Consider the following 17,432-nt stretch of genomic DNA (forward strand, 5'->3'; position numbering starts at 1 on the left):
TGCAGTGAGCTGAGATTGCGCCACTGCACTCCAGCCTGACAACAAAGCGAGACTCCATCTCAAAAAAAAAAAAAAATTAGCCGGGCATGGTGGCACATGCCTGTAATCCCAGCTACTCGGGAGGCTGAGACAGGAGATTCACTTGAATCTGGAAGCTAGAGGTTGTGGTGAGCCAGTATCATTCCATTGCACTCCAGCCTGGGCAACAAGACTGACACTCCGTCTCTTAAAAAAAAAAAAAAAAGTTAAGCCGGGCACAGTGAACTTTGGGAGGCCAAGGCAGGCAGATTGCCTGAGCTCAGGAGTTTGAAACCAGCCTGGGCAACATGATGAAACCCTGTCTCTACTAAAAATACAAAAAATTAGCCGGGCATGGATGGTGGTGGTCACCTGTAATCCCAGCTACTCAGGAGGCTGAGGAAGGAGAATCGGTTGAACCTGGCAGGCAGCAGTTGCAGTGAGCTGAGATCACGCCACTGCACCCCAGCCTGGACGACAGATCACGACTCTGTCTCAAAAAAAAAAAAAAAAAATTAGCCAGTTAGGGTGGCGTGTACCTGTAGTCCCAGCTACTGGGAAGGCTGAGGTGGGAGAATCACTTGAACCAGGGAGGCAGAGGTTGCAGTGAGCCAAGATTGCGCCACTGCCCTTTGCCCTGGGCGACAGAGGGAGATTCCATCTCAAAAAAAAAAAAAAAAAGTTTTGTCTCACAGTTCTGGAGGCTGGAAGTCTGAAATGAAAGGGTTGGCAAAGCCATGCTCCTTCTGAAACTTCTGGAGAAATCCTTGCCTCTTCCTAGCTTCTGGTGGTTTGCCGGCAATCTTTGGTGCTCCTTCTTTGATAGATGCATTACTCCAATCATCTGTCTTTACATGGTGATCTCCTTCTGTGTCCTTACATAGTCTTCCCTCCATGCATGCCTGTGTCTGTGTCCATATTTCCCATTTTTATAAGGACATCAGTCCTACTGGATTAAGGCTTATTCTAATGGCCTCATCTTGACTACATCTGCAAAGACCCTGTTTCCAAAAAAAATCACATTCTGAAGTACAGGAGGCTAGGACTTCAACATATCTTTGTTTAGGTACACAATTTAACCCATGACACTCCCACCCCCCATAATCTATTGTGGTCCTTTTTTTTTTTTTTTTTTTTGAGACAGAGTCTCGCTCTGTCGCCCAGGCTGGAGTGCAGTGGCACAATCTCGGCTCACTGCAAGCTCCACCTCCCGGGTTCACGCCATTCTCCTGCCTCAGTCTCTCTGAGTAGCTGGGACTACAGGCGCCTGCCACCACGCCCGGCTAATTTTTTGTATTTTTAGTAGATATGGGTTTCACGGTGGTCTCGATCTCCTGACCTCGTGATCCGCCCGCCTCGGCCTCCCAAAGTGCTGGGATTACAAGCGTGAGCCACCGCGCCCGGCCTATTGTGGTCCTTTTAAAGCTCAAATAAGGCTATGCTACCCCTGCTCAAAACCCTCTAGTGTCCGGGCGCAGTGGCTTACGCCTGTAATTCCAGCACTTTGGGAGGCCGAGGCGGGCGGATCACGAGGTCAGGAGATCGAGACCATCCTGGCTAACACAGTGAAACCCCGTCTCTACTAAAAATACAAAAAATTAGCCCGGCGAGGTGGCGGGTGCCTGTAGTCCCAGCTACTCGGGAGGCTGAGGCAGGAGAATGGCGTGAACCCCGGGGGGCGGAGCCTGCAGTGAGCCGAGATCCCGCCACTGCACTCCAGCCTGGGCGACAGCAAGACTCTGTCTCAAAAAAAAAAAAAAAAAAACCCTCTAGTGGTTTCCTAACTAATTCAGAGAAAAATTCCTAATTCCTAAAATGGTCTACAAGGCCCTAATTGTCAGCATACCCATCATCTTCTCTGACTTCCTCTCTTATCATTCTCCTTGTTCAGTTTCAATCCACTGTCCTTACTGTTCCTATTAATCCCATAGTGAACCACCATCAAACAGACAGTTAAGTGAAAGTCTATATATTGAGTGGTGATACCCTCAGCCCTCTTCCCTCACTTAGTTCTGACAATGCTACCAGCCAAGTTTGTATCTTCAATCTAGAGATTGGAGGATCTTTCCCTACGGAAACTCACTAAGCCAAGAGAAATGCGTACAAAGTCAGATAGCTGAGAGTTCTCCAACGATAGTATCCAAACAGATAATCTTATGAATGAAGCCCACCAGAAAATAAACCATTCCTATATACACAAAAATTCCAGTCGACTTTTTTTTTTTTTTTTTTGAGACAGGATGAGGCTAGAGTCCAGTGGTATGATCACAGCTCACCACAGCCTTGACCTCCTGGATTCAAGTAATCCTCCCACCACAGCCTCCCGAGTAGCTGGCACTAGAAATGCACACCACCATGCCCAGCTAGTTTTTTTTTTTTTTTTTTCTTTGAGATGGAGTTTCACTCTTGTTGCCCAGGCTGGAGGCTGGAGGCTGGAGTGCAATGGCGCTATCTCAGCTTACCTCAACTTCCGCCTCCCGGGTTCAAGTGATTCTCCTGCCTCAGCCTCCCAAGTAGCTGGGATTACAGGCATGCGCTACCATGCCTGGCTAATTTTGTATTTTTAGTAGAGACAGGGTTTCATCATGTTGCCCAGGCTGGTCTTGAACTCCTGACAGGGTCTTACTCTGTCGCCCAGGCCGGATGCCTCACTGCAGCCTCTACCTCCCTGGCTTAAGTGATCCTCCCACCTCATCCTCCTGAGTAGTTGGGACTACAGGCTTGTGCCACCATACCCAGCTAATTCACAATGTATTTATTTTATTTATTTATTTTTTGAGTCAAGGTCTGGCTCAATCTTCCAGGCTGGAGTGCAGTGGTGTGATCTCAGCTCACTGCAACCTCTGCCTCCTAGGCTCAAGCTATCCTCCCACCTCAGCCTCCCGAGTAACTGGGACTACAGGAGCGTGCCACCGTGCCCAGCTAATCTTTGTATTTTTTGTAAAGACAGGGTTTCGCAATGTTGCCCATGCCGGTCTCAAATTTGTGAGCTCAAGTGATCCACCTGCCTCGGCCTCCCAAAATGCTGGGATTACAGGCGTGAGCCATCACACCCAGCCCGATTATCTTAATATGAAAATATGAATGTTTCAGATAATAACCTAAGTGTTTGTACCAATGGACTTTAGTTTTACTTTCATTTCTACTGCACAAATTTGTACTTATTGCCTTTAATCTATATTATGCAGTCTAGTAATAACACCTCCATACATACCAAATAAATCTAGATATAATCAGTTGTAAAAATATTTTTAGGCTGGGCGCACGCCTGAAATCCCAGCACTTTGGGAGGCCAAGGTGAGCCAATGGATTGAGCCTAGGAGTTCAAGACCAGCCTGGGCAACGTGGTGAAACCTCATCTCTACAAAAATACAAAAAATTAGCCAGGCATGGTGGTGCATGCCTGTGGTCCCAGCTACTTGGGAGGCTGAGGTGAGAGGATCACTTGAGCAGGGAGATAGAGGCTGCAGTGAGCCGTTAACATGCTACTGCATTCTAGCCTAGGCAACAGAATGAGACCCTGTCTTAAAAAATAAAACAGTAAGCTGGATGCGGTGGGTCATGCATATAATCCCAGCACTTTGGTAAGCCAAGGCGGGTGGATCACTTGAGGTCAGGAGTTCGAGACCAGCCTGGCCAACATGGTGAAACCCTATCTCTACTAAAAATACAAAAATTAGCCAGATGTGGTGGTGGGCACCTGTAATCCCATCTACTGGGGAGGCTCGGGCACAGGGATAGCTTGAACCTGGGAGGTGGAGGTTGCAGTGAGCCGAGACTAGACTATGAACTTTTTTAAAGTATCATTTTTGTTCTTTGTAGTTTCAATTGCTGATTGCACACCTTTTCATGTCTTCTTATGTGAATTCCCATTTTTTCTACTGGATTGTTAATCTTTTACTATGGACTTGTAGTAACTCTTTATAGTTAATCTTATGACGGTTTTTATGAGAAGTTTTAATTTTTCATGTAATTAATATATCAGTTTTTTTATGGTTTCTAAATTTTAGGTCTTGTTCAAAAATGCCTCTCCTTCCCCTACCCCAAACTTGAAAATATTCTATATTTTCTACTTTTTTAAATTATTTGTTATTTTATTATTATTTTATTATTTTGTTTTTGTTTAATCAAACTGGAATTTATTTTGTATAAGATATAAAGAATGATTGGAACATATCATTTTTTCCAAACGGATAACCAGTTGTCCCAACAATATTTACTATAGTCATTCTTTTCCTTTCTAATGTGAAATGCCATGTTTATCATGTACTAAAGTCCACCAGGAAGGTAGGTAGGTAGGTAGGTAGCTAGATAGATGGGTAGATAGATAATCTGGATTTGGAGATTTTACTGTTTTTTTATGTTTATTTAACTTAAGCCAAAAAATTCTATTTGAGTAATTATAGCTTTATAACACATTTTGATATCTGATAGGGTTTCTCCTCCTGCTTGGTTCATATTTTTGGCTATTTTAACATTTTTTGTCAACTTGCTTAATTTCACTTTAAAAAACACATTAATAGATTAATTTGAGGAGAAATGACTTTTTTTTTTTTTTTTTTTTTGAGACAGAGTTTCACTCTTGTTGCCCAGGCTGGAGTACAATGGCATGATCTCTGCTCACTGCAACCTCCGTCTCCCGGGTTCAAGCAATTCTCCTGCCTCAGCCTCCGGAGTTGCTGGGATCACAGGCATGAGCCACCACGCCTGTCTAATTTTGTATTTTTAGTGTAGACGGGATTTAGCCATGTTGGTCACACTGGTCTTGAACTCCTGACTTCAGGTGATCTGCCCATCTCAGCCTCCAAAAGAGGTGAGATTACAGGCGTGAGCCACCACGCCCAGCAACATCTTTAAAAGAAGTGGCTTTCTATGTGTTATTTGGTCTTATTTATATCTTAGAGTAAAACGGCACAATTTTATTCATGGAGGATTTTCACACTTCTTAAATTTATTTCTTGGTTCTTTATAAACTTTACAGCAATTGTGAATTGATATTCTTTAATGACATAGTCTAATAAATTATCGTTGGTCATAGGAAAGCCATTGGTGTTTTGTTGTTGTTGTCGTTTTGAGATGGAGTCTCGCTCTGTCCCCCAGGCTGGAGTGCAGTGGTGCAATCTCAGCTCACTGCAACCTCTGCCTCATAGGGTCAAGCAATTCTCCTGCCTCAGCCTCCTGAGTAGCTGGGATTACAGGTGCCCACCACCATACCCAACTAATTTTTGTATTTTTAGTAGAGACAGGGTTTCACCATGTTGGCCAGGCTGGTCTGGAATTTCTGACCTCAGGTGATCCACCCACCTCAACCTCTCAAAGTGCCGAGATTACAGGCATGAGCCACCGTGCCCGGCCAAGCTATTGATTTTTATATGGTAATTGTATACATAATCATTGTATTAACTCTCATTCATTCTAGTAATTTTCAGTTGATTTGCTTGGAGTTTTTTCTTTTCTTTTTTTTTTTTTTTTTTTTTTTTAGACAGGGTCACTGCAGCCTCTACCTTCCAAGCTCAAACAATCCTCCTGCCTCAGCCTCCTGAGTAGCTGGGACTATAGGTGTGTGCCATCATGTCCAACTAATTTTCTGATTGAACTCCGCCTCCCGGGTTCACGCCATTCTCCTGCCTCAGCCTCCCGGGTAGCTGGGACTACAGGCGCCCGCCAACACTCCTGGCTAATTTTTTGTATTTTTAGTAAGGACAGGGTCTCCCTGTGTTAGCCAGGATGGTCTTGATCTCCTGACCTCATGATCTGCCCGCCTCGACCTCCCAAAGTGCTGGGATTACAGGCGTGATTACAAACATAATGTTTGCTTTTGGTTTCTGGTGGATACTTTTTATTTTGTTTTATTTTATTTAGATGGGGGTCTCACTGTTGCCCAGCCTGATATCAAACTCCTGGGCTCAAGTGATCCGCCCCTCTTGGCCCCCCAAAGTGCTGGGATTACAGTCATGAGCCACTGTACCTGGCCTCTTTTTCTTTTCTTTTTCTTTTTCTTTTTTTTTTTTTTTGAGACAGGGTCTTAGTCACCCAGGATGGAATGCAGCAGCATGATCATAGCTCACTGCAGCCTTCAACTCTTGGGCTCGAGTGATCCTCCAGCCTCAACCTTCTGAGTAGCTCGGACTACAGGAGTGCACCACTAAGCCTGGCTAAATTTTTTAAAAAATTTTTATAGAGACAGAGTCTTGCTGTGTTGCTCAGGCTAGTGATTTGCTTGGATTTTCTAGGTAGTGTCTTTAATCTTCAAGTCCAGCTACTGGGGACTTGTATTATCTCTTTTTAAAAATATTAATACCTCTTCTTTTTCTTGTCCTTAGTCAATATAATGTTGACCAGAAGAGATGAAAAATTGGCATGTGTTTCTTGTTCTTTATTTTAGTGAGGTTTGCGGTTTGCCTTTTTTTTTTTTCTGAGACGGAGTCTTGCTCTGTCGCCCAGGCTGGAGTGCAGTGGCGCGATCATGGCTCACTGCAAGCTCCGCCTCCCTGGTTCACGCCATTCTCCTGCCTCAGCCTCCCGAGTAGCTGGGACTACAGGCGCCCGCCAACACTCCCGGCTAATTTTTTGTATTTTTAGTAAAGACAGGGTCTCCCTGTGTTAGCCAGGATGGTCTTGATCTCCTGACCTCGTGATCTGCCCACCTCGACCTCCCAAAGTGCTGGGATTACAGGCGTGAGCCACCGCGCCCGGCCGCGGTTTGCCATTTTTATTATAACATAATTTGGGGGATTGACCGTCATTTATGAGAAACATGCATGCATTATCCATTCAAGCTGTTTACTTAGAGATGCCTCATTCAGCAGATGGCAAGACATCATGGAAGAGATATTCTTGGTCTCATACAAATGTCCTGGTCAGGTGACCAAGATGTTAACAGTTTATATGAGGTGAGTTTCATGGAGACTGAGGGGCTGCCCAAATACTTTCCCAGTTACCCCTTATACCTTGTCCTTGCATGGGTAGGACAGCTTGTGCATATTACAGTAACATGTGCAACTTGGCAGGATGTATCTGTATTTAATGTAAAATATTTAATAGAATACATCTGTATTTAACATTCAGATACTTATTTAACCCTGAATTATTGCCTTTGTGGGATTCACAGTGTGGGCATTCCCTTATGGGAGACCTCCACTACAAACATAATGTTTGCTTTTGGTTTCTGGTGGATACTTTTTATTTTGTCTTATTTACTTATTTTTTTATTTACTTATTTTCTTTTTTTTTTTTCTTGAGACAGAGTCTCACTTTGTTGCTCAGGCTGAAGTGCAGTGGCATGATCTCAGCTCACTGCAACCTCTGCCTCCCGGGTTCAAGTAATTCTCCTGCCTCAGCCTCCGGAGTAGCTGGGATTACCGGCATGCACCACCACACCTGGCTAACTTTTGTAATTTTAGTAGAGACGGGGTTTTACCATGTTGCCTAGCCTGGTCTCAAACTCCTGGCTTCAAGTGATCCACCCACCTCAGTCTCCCAAAGTGCTGGGATTACAGGTGTGAGCTACCATGCCCGGCCTATTTATTTACTAATTTATTTTGAGACAGCATCCTGCTCCGTCACCCAGGCTGGAGTGCAGTGGCACAATTATAGCTCACTGCAGCCTCAATCTCCTGGGCTCAAGTGATCCTTCTGCCTCAGCTTCGTGGCTGACACTACAGGCGTGCACCACCAGGCCCAACTAATTTTTTTTTTTTTTTTTTTGAGATGGAGTCTTGTTCTGTCACCCAGGCTGGAGTGCAGTGGCACACTTTCAGCTCACTGCTACCTCCACCTCCTGGGTTGAAGCGATTCTCCTGCCTCAGTCTCCCCAGTAGCTGGGACTACAGGCACGCGCCACCACACCCGGCTAATTTTTGTACTTTTACTAGAGACAGGGTTTCACTATGTTGGCCAAGCTGGTCTCGAACTCCTGACCTCAGGTGACCTTCCCACCTTGGCCTCCCAAAGTGTTGGGATTACAGGCGTTAGCCACTGCACCCGGCCATTTTTTTTTTTTTTTTTTTTTTTGAGACCGAGTTTCACTCTGTCGCCCAGGGGGGAGTGCAGTGGCGCCATCTCGGCTCACTGCAACCTCTGTCTCCCAGGTTCAAGTGATTCTCCTGCCTCAGCCTCCCAAGTAGCTGGGATTACAGGTGCCCACCACCATGCCTGGCTAATTTTTGTATTTTTAGTAGAGATGAGGTTTCACCATGTTGTCCAGGCTGGTCTCAAACTCCTGACCTCAAGTGATCCACCCACCTCGGCCTCCCAAAGTGTTGGGATTACAGGTGTGAGCCACTGCACCCGGTCTCTACTTCGTCTTCCTCTACCTTTAACAACACTTCTGATCTGCTTCAAGGTCCATATTCTCTGGTTTTTCCCCAAATCCTGTCTGATTGCGTTGGTATCATGGGGACTCCTATTCCTTCTCCTCCTCTTCTTCCTCACCCTCCTCATCAACCTTTTTTGTTACCCTTTCCATCTCCTCCTGCTCTGCTTTCTCATTACCTTCCTTTGCCTCCTCCTCTTTACATCTTTAAGTCATGTTTTCACTCATTTATACTTGCAGTAGGGCAATCCAGGACTGGGAAAGGAAAGAAAAATAAAGTGTTTTGTTTGCTATTATAGTTATCTACTGCTGGGTATCAAATTACCCCCAAAGCTTAGTGGCACAAAGGAATGACCGTTTTATTATGCTCATGGATTCTGGGAGTCAGAAATTCAGAAAAAGAACAGTTGAGGCCGGGCGCAGTGGCTCATGCCCGTAATCCCAGCACTTTGGGAGGCCGAGGCAGATGGATCACGAGGTCAGAAGTTTGAGACCAGCCTGGCCAACATGGTGAAACTCCATCTCTCCTAAAAATACAAAAAAAATTAGCTGGGAGTGGTGGCGCACTCCTGTAATCCCAGCTACTTGGGAGGCTGAGGCAGGAGGTGGAGGTGGAGGTTGCAGTGAGCCAAGATCGTGCCATTACACTCCAGCCTGGGCGACAGGGCAAGACTCTGTCTCAAGAAAAAAAAAAGAAGAACAAAAAAAGAACAGTTGATATGGTTTGTCTCTGCTCTGAAACATTTGGGGCTTCAGCTAGCAAGACTCAAGTAGATGAGGGTAACTCAACTGGGTGGTGGCTGGAATCATCCGGAGGCTTTTTTATTCACATATCTGGCTCCTTAATCAGGGAGAGCGGGAAAGCTGGGCTCGGCTGGGACAGTTGACTGGATCACCTACCTACACAGGGCCTCTCCAACATGGTGGCCTCAGGGGGGTAATCAGACTTTTTTTTTTTTCTGACAGAGTTTCGCTCTTGTTGCCCAGGCTGGATTGCAATGGCGCGATCTTGGCTCACTGCAACCTCCGCCTCACGGGTTGAAGCAATCCTCCTGCCTCAGCCTCCCGAGTAGCTGGGATTATAGGCATGCGGCACCACGCCCGGCTAATTTTGTATTTTTAGTAGAGATGGGGTTTCTCCATGTTGGTAAGGCTGGTCTCGAACTCCTGACCTCAGGTGATCCACCCGCCTCAACCTCCCAGAGTGCTGCAATTACAGGCGTGAGCCACCGTGCCCAGCAGTCAGACTTCTTACATGACAGCTCAGGGTTCCGCTGAGAGAGTGCTGTACTGAGCAAGGTAAAGCACTAGATGGCCTTTTATCACCTAGCCTTGGACATCACATAGTATCAATTCTGCCATTCTCCATTGGTCAAAGTGGTCATAAGCCCATCCATATGAAAGGAGAGAGGACATAGACCCTACCTCCTGATGGGTGAAATGTCAAATAATTTGCGGCTCTGTTTTAAAACCACCAGAAGTGCTCAGTTCAAATCAGTGAAAGAGCCTCCCTGTATCAGAGAGGCAATCCCTTTCTACTTTTTCTAAAATTGCCTCCCCTAGGTAAACTCTCTCATTTAGTTTATTTCTGCTACAATGCTCGTCACACTTTGTAGTGATCTTATTCCTTTGTTTTGGTTTTTTTGCCTTTTATTGTTAGTCTCATTCAAGACTGTGAACTCCCAGAGGACAGGAACCCTGCTTCTCTTGCTCACTCTTGGATTCCCATTACTTAGCATGGGGTCTGGCACATGGTAGATACTCAATAAATAGTTGCCGAACAAACAGAATAACACATTAGTCAATACATATCTTCACACAACTTAGTAGATTCTATGGAGCCACGAAAGTCATCTGACTTTACCTTTGCATCATCTCAAACACTCCAAATATAATCTCAAGCCCCTCAAACATCATGCTTGAACACCCCCTAAACCTGGAGTTCACTATTTCCCAAGACCCCTTCCTTCTTTGAATCACTCTGGGTATTAGAAAGGTCTTTTTAAAATTATAGCTGAGTGCAGTGGCTCACACCTGTAATCCCAACACTTTGGGAGACCTAGGCAGGAGGATCATTTGTGCCCAAACAAAAATTAGCTGGGCATGGTGGTGCATGCCTATAGTCCCAGCTACTTGGGAGGCTGAGGTAGGAGGATGACCTGAGTCCAGGGTGGTCGAGGCTACACGAGCTGTGATCACGCCACTGCACTTGAGCCTGGGTGACAGAGTGAGACCCTGTCTCAAAAAATAAAATAAATAAATAAATATCAGTCATTTTTCCCAACCTACAGATAAAAGATTCTTGTTCAGCACTAGGGAGGAAGTGAAAGGGACTGGGCACTTTTTGAACCCTTTCAAAGTCCCAGGCACTCTGTTAGACACTTTCCATTCATCAACTCCTTTAATCCTTTCAATAACCCTATGAAACGATTGGTGTCAACTCCATTTTACAGTTGAGGAAGCTGAGTTTCAGAGAGGTGAGGAGACAAAGTAACATGGCCTATAAAATTGAAATTGGAGAATTAGAATATAAATCGGAATTTGAAAGCAGGCTTATCTCATTTCATAATTCATTCCCTTTACTTCATCTTAAGGAAGAGAAAGAAAAATCAATTGGCGTGGTTAAAAAGTGTAGTAGAAATAAAGGCTGAAAGTAAAAGCAAACATATTCATTGATTGTCAATGCCTGAGGCATTGCTCTCCTTGCTAGCTATGCCATCTCATTGACAAAGATGGTAAAATCAAATACAGTTGCCAAGTCTCTTTATTCCTGGCGTTTATGAATATGCAGAAAGCTGCCTATGAAATACAAAAGAGACATTTCTATTCAACCTTGTACTGGAGGGTAATTAAGCAAGAACATTTTTTCAAAGTATCTATTTTGAAAAGGAAGAAGTGAAACTATCTCTATCTCTATTTGCAGTTGACATGTTTTTTTATATATATACTTTAAGTTCTGGGATACATGTGCAGAATGTGCAGATTTGTTATATAGGTATACATGTGCCATGGTGGTTTGCTGCACCCATCAACCCATCATCTAGGTTTTAAGCCCCGCATGCATTAAGTATTTGTCCTAATGCCATCCCTCCCCTTTCCCCCCACCCCCTGACAGTCCCCGGTATGTGATGTTCCCCTCCCCGTGTCCATGTGTTCTCATTGTTCAACTCCCACTTATGAGTGAAAACATGCGCTGTTTGGTTCTCTGTTCCTGTGTCAGTTTGCGGAGAATGATGGTTACCAGCTTCATCCATGTCCCTGCAAAGGACATGAACTGATTATTTTTTATGGCTGAATAGCATTCCATGGTGTATATGTGCCACATTTTCTTTACCCAGTCTATCATTGATGGGCATTTGGGTTGGTTCCAAGTCTTTGCTATTGTGATTTTTTTTTTTTTTTTTGAAGACAGAGTTTCACTCCTGTTGCCTAGGTTGGAGTGCAGTGGCGCCATCTTGGCTCACTGCAGCCTCAACTTCCTGAGCTCAAGTGATTCTCCTGCCTCAGCCTCCCAGGTAGCTGGGACTACAGGCACGCACCCCCACACCTGGCTAATTTTTTGTGATTTTAGGAGAGATAGGGTTTCACCATGTTGCCTAGGCTGGTCTTGAGCTCCTGGGCTCAAGCAATCCGCTCGCCTCGGCCTCCCAAAGTGCTGGGATTACAGGCGTGAGCCATTACGCCTGGCTGACATGATCTTATATATAGAAAACCCTAAAGAATCCACACAAGGCCGGGCGCATTGGCTCACACTTGCAATCCCAGCACTTTGGGAGGCTGAGGCGGGCAGATCACAAGGTCAGGAGTTCGAGACCAGCCTGGCCAACACAGTGAAACCCCATCTCTACTAAAAATACAAAAATTAGCTGGGCATGGTGGCGGGTGCCCGTAATCCCAGCTACTCCTCGGGAGGCTGAGGTAGAAGAATCACTTGAACCCAGGAGGCGGAGGTTGCAGTGAGCCAAGATCGCACCACTGCACTCCAACCTGGGCAACAGAGCTAGACTCCATCCTCACCTACCCCAAAAAAACAAAAAAAAAGAATCCACACAAAAAACCTGTTAGGGGTAATAAGTGAGTGCACTGAATCCTAACCAGTAGACTACCAGGGAGTGTCGTGTTAGATGTAATAAATGAGTTCAGTAAGGTTGCAGATGCAAGTTTAGTATAAAAAATCAGTTGCATAATATTTCTAAACACTAACAATGAATAATCCTAAATGAAATTGAGAAAACAATTCCATTCACAATAGCATCAAAAATAAGAAAATACTTAGGAATAAATTTAACCAAAGAATTTTTTTTTTTTTTGAGAGACAGATCCTCGCTCTATTGGCCAGGCTGGAGTGCAGTGGTGCGATCTCGGCTCACTGCAAGCTCCGCCTCCCAGGTTCACGCCATTTTCCTGCCTCAGCCTCCCTAGTAGCTGGGGCTACAGGCAAGTGCCATCACAACCAGCTAATTTTTTGTATTTTTAGTAGAGACGGGGTTTCACTGTGTTAGCCAGGATGGTCTCGATCTCCTGACCTCGTGATCTGCCTGCCTCGGCCTCCCAAAATGCTGGGATTACAGGCATGAGCCACCGCGCCCGGCGGGTTTTTTTTTTTAAACACTGAAAATTATAAAAAATTGTTGAAAGAAGTTAAAGAATACATAAATAAATGGAAAGATATCCTGTGTTCATGAATTGCAATACTTAATATTGTTAAGATTGCAATACTTAATATTGTTAAGATGGCAATACTCCCCATATTGATTTACAGATTCAGTGTAATTCGTATCAAAATTCCAACAAAAAGGCTGGGCTCAGTGGCTCATGCCTGTAATCCTAGCACTTTGGGAGGTCAAGGTGGGTGGATCATCTGAGGTCAGGAGTTCAAGACCAGCCTGGCCAACATGGTGAAACACCGTCTCTACTAAAAATACAAAAAATTAGCTAGGCATGGTGGCACGTGCCTGTAATCCCAGCTACTCAGGAGGCTGAGGCATGAGAATCACTTGAACCCAGGAGATGGAGGTTGCAGTGAGCTGAGATCGTGAGATGGCGCCACTGCACTCCAGGCTGGGCCACAGAGTGAGACTGTCGCAAAAAAAAAAGAAAAGAAAACACACACACAAACACACACACACACACACAAGTTCCAACTGCCTTTCTTGCAGAAATGGACAAGCATATCCTAAAATTCATATGGAAATGCAAGGGACCCAGAATAGCCACAACAATCTTGAAAAAGAAGAACAAAGTTGGATGACTTGCACTTCCTGATTTCAAAATTTACTACAAAGTTACAGTAATTAAGGCAATGTGATACTGGCATAAGGATAGACATAAGATTGACAGGATAGAATTAACAGTCTAGAAATAAACCCTTACATGTATAGTCAACTGACTTTCTTTTTTATTTATTTTATTTTATTTTTTTGAGACGGAGTCTCACTGTCACCCAGACTGGAGTGTAGTGGCACGATCCCGGCTCACTGCAGTCTCCGCCTGCCAGGTTCAAGCAATTCTCCTGCCTCAGCCTCCCAAGTAGCTGGGATTACAGGTGCCCGCCACCATGCCAGCTAATTTTGTATTTTTAGTCCAGACAAGTTTTCACCATGTTGGCCAGGCTGATCTCGAGCTCCCAACCTCAGGTGATGCACCTACCTTGGCCTCCCAAAGTGCTGGGATTACAGGTGTGAGCCACCGCCCCCAGCAGTCAACTGATTTTCTTTTCTTTTTCTTTTTTTTTTTTTGAGATGAAGTCTTGCTCTTGTACCCCGGGCTGGAGTGCAATGGCGCGATCTCGGCTCACTGCAACCTTCACCTCCCGGGTTCAAGAGATTCTCCTGCCTCAGCCACCCGAGTAGCTGAGATTACAGGCACCTGCCACCATGCCTGGCTAATTTTTGTATTTTTAGTAGAGACGAGGTTTTACCATGTTGGCCAGGCTGGTCTAGAGCTCTTGACCTCAGGTGATCCACCTGCCTCGGCCTCCCAAAGTGCTGGGATTACAGGCGTGAGCCACCGTGCCCAGCAGTCACCTAATTTTCAACAAGGGTGTCAGGCCATTCATTAGGGGAAAGAATAGTCTTTTCAACAAATGGTGCTTGGACAACTCAGTATTCATATACAAAAGAATGATTTTGAACCCCTACATCATGCTGTATACAAAAGTTAACTCAAAATGGGCCGAAGACCCAAATGTAAGAGCTAAAACTAAAACTGTTAGAAGAAAACATAGGAATAAATCTTCATGATCATGGATTAGATTTCTTAGATAATAACAAAAAAACACAAGCAACCAAAGAAAAAAATAAACTGGACTTCATGTAAATTAGAAACTTTTGTACTTCAAAGAACACCATTAAAAAAGTGAAATAGTTCAGTGTGCAGGAAGGAATGTTAAAAACAAAAGAGGAAAGTGAAATATCCAGCAGAATGTAGGAAAGTTTTGCAAATCACCTGATAAGGGACTGGTATCGAGGATGTATGAAGGACTCCTGCAGCTCAATAACAAAACAGATAAATTATCCAATTTTTAAAAGGACAGAAGATTTGAATATACATTTCTCCAAAGCAGACATACAAATGGCCAGTAAGTACATGGTGTTCAACATCATTAGTACTTAGGAAAATGCAAACCACAAGGCGATACCACCTCACATCCAGAGAAATGGCTATAATTTTTTTTAATCTAAAGATAAGTGTTGGCAAGGTGCAGTAGTTCACGCCCATAATCCCAGCACTTTGGGAGGCCAAGTCAGGAGGATCAGTTGAGCCCAGGAGTTCAAGACCAACCTGGGCAACAGAGTGAGATTCTGTCTCTACTCTCTACAAAAAATACAAAAATTAGCTGCATGTGGTGGTGCACGCCTGTAGTCCCAACTACTCAGGAGGATGAGGTGGGAGTATGAGGTGGGAGGATTGCTTGAGCTGGGGAGGTTGAGGCTACAGTGAGCCATGATTGCACCACTGCACTCCAGCCTGGGAAACAGAGGGAGACCCTGTCTCAAAGTAAATAAATAAATAAAATTAAGTGTTGGCAAGAATATGGAAAAATTAGAACTCTCATACATTGCTGGTAGAAATGTAAAATGATACAGCTAATGAGGAAAAACAGTTTGGCAGTTTGTCAAAAGTTAAACATAGGCCGGGCGTGGTGGCTCACGCTTGTAATCCCAGCACTTTGGGAGGCCGAGGCGGGCGGATCACAAGGTCAGGAGATCGAGACCACGGTGAAACCCCGTCTCTACTAAAAATACAAAAAAATTAGCCGGGCGTGGTGGCGGGCACCTGTAGTCCCAGCTACTCAGAGAGGGTGAGGCAGGAGAATGGCGTGAACCCAGGAGGCGGAGCTTGCAGTGAGCCGAGACTGCGCCACTGCACTCCAGCCTGGGCGACAGAGCGAGACTCTGTCTCAAAAAAAAAAAAAAAAAAAAAAAAGTTAAACATAGAGTTACATATGACCCAGGAATTTTACCTCTAGGATTATATCCAAAAGAACTGAAAATGTATGTCCACACAAAAACTTGTACATGAATGTTCATAGCAGTATTATTATAGCCAAACAGTGAAACAACCCAAATGTCAACCAACTAATGAATGGATAAATAAAATGTGACATATCCACACAGTGAAATATTATTCAGCCACAAAAAGCAATTAAGCCCAGGCGAGGTGGCTCATGCCTATAATCCCAGCACTTTGGGAGGCCAAGGCAGGAGGATCACTTGAGCCCAGGAGTCTGAGACCAGCCTGGGCAACATGGTGAGAACCCATCTCTTAAAAGAAAGATGCAAAAGAGCAAAGCTGCCAATTGAGTAGGAGCAGGTGGGCCGAAATTCTATTCAGATGCCAGGTGGTGGCTCGTGGCAAGCTGGTCTAGTTCAGTAGTGTTCAATGAAGGTCTCTGTCCATCTCTAACAGAGTGGCTCCACTTCAGTTTACATTAAAGATTTTTATTTGAATAAGGGGTTCCCCAGCTAAAGAAGAATTAAAGTCCCTGGCCCAATTGATAAACCAAAGAAGCTCCTCCTCAACTCCTAAGCTCCAGACTTTGAGGAAAGCTGGGGTGAGGAAAGGCTGGGGAGTCAAAGCACTGACAGAGGCCAGTGGCTCAGAATGCCCCATGCAGCACTGGTGGCTGGAGCCCTGCTTTCTAGCACAGCATCCACTAGTAAGGCTCCCCCTGGCACAGCCTAGCTTCAGGGGAGCATTGATATATTCAAGAAGTTCAGTTCCACTTATACACCTTGATCAAGGATGTTCTTTGTGCCTGGCTCTCACCCCAAGAGGGGTGAGCCAAGGCCCTGTCTTCAGGTGGCTCAGGCATAAGACATGTAAACATGCTCAGTTCTTGAGGGTTCTGCTCTCCTCTTTTTTTTTTTTTCTTTTTTTGAGACAGAGTCTCACTCTGTCCCCTAGGCTGGAGTGCAGTGGCACGATCGCGGCTCACTGCAACTTCCACCTCCCAGGTTGAAGTGATCTCCTGCCTCAGCCTCCTGAGTAGCTGGGATTACAGGTGCCCGCCACTACGCCCAGCTAATTTTTGTATTTTTAGTAGAGACCAGGTTTCGTCATGTTGGCCAGGCGGGTCTTAAATTCCTTACCTCAGGTGATCTGCCCACCTTGGCCTCCCAAAGTGCTGGGATTACAGGCTGCTTTCCTCTCTTGACTCACCTGAGATCTTGAGCTCAGTGTCTCTCAAAGGAAAGCATGACAGTAGCATGGGAGAAGAGAGACATCACATTGTGACTTTTTGCAGGGGGAACAGTAGGAAGGAAGGAGAACTAGTAACTATCTCTGTGCCAGATACACAGGAGCAGGCACATATATAATTTAACTTCCTCCTCAAGACATCCTTAAGCAGTAGGTGATGAGACATACCTAAGACACTCAGAGCTTGTGCATTGAGGAACTGGGATTTGCACCCAGGACCATCTGATTTGAAAATCTGTGCTCTAGAGAAGCTGGCACCTCACCCAGAGTTTTTCACCTTGGCCCCTCTACTGGACCATTTTTAGCTTCCACAATTTACACATTCACTTTTTCATTCATTCACTCCATAAATGTCCGCAAATAGTCATTTGGTGCCTGGTAGGTTGGTAGACAACAG

This window comes from Nomascus leucogenys, chromosome 12 (assembly GCF_006542625.1).
Source record: "Nomascus leucogenys isolate Asia chromosome 12, Asia_NLE_v1, whole genome shotgun sequence".
Taxonomy (NCBI): Eukaryota; Metazoa; Chordata; class Mammalia; order Primates; family Hylobatidae; genus Nomascus; species Nomascus leucogenys.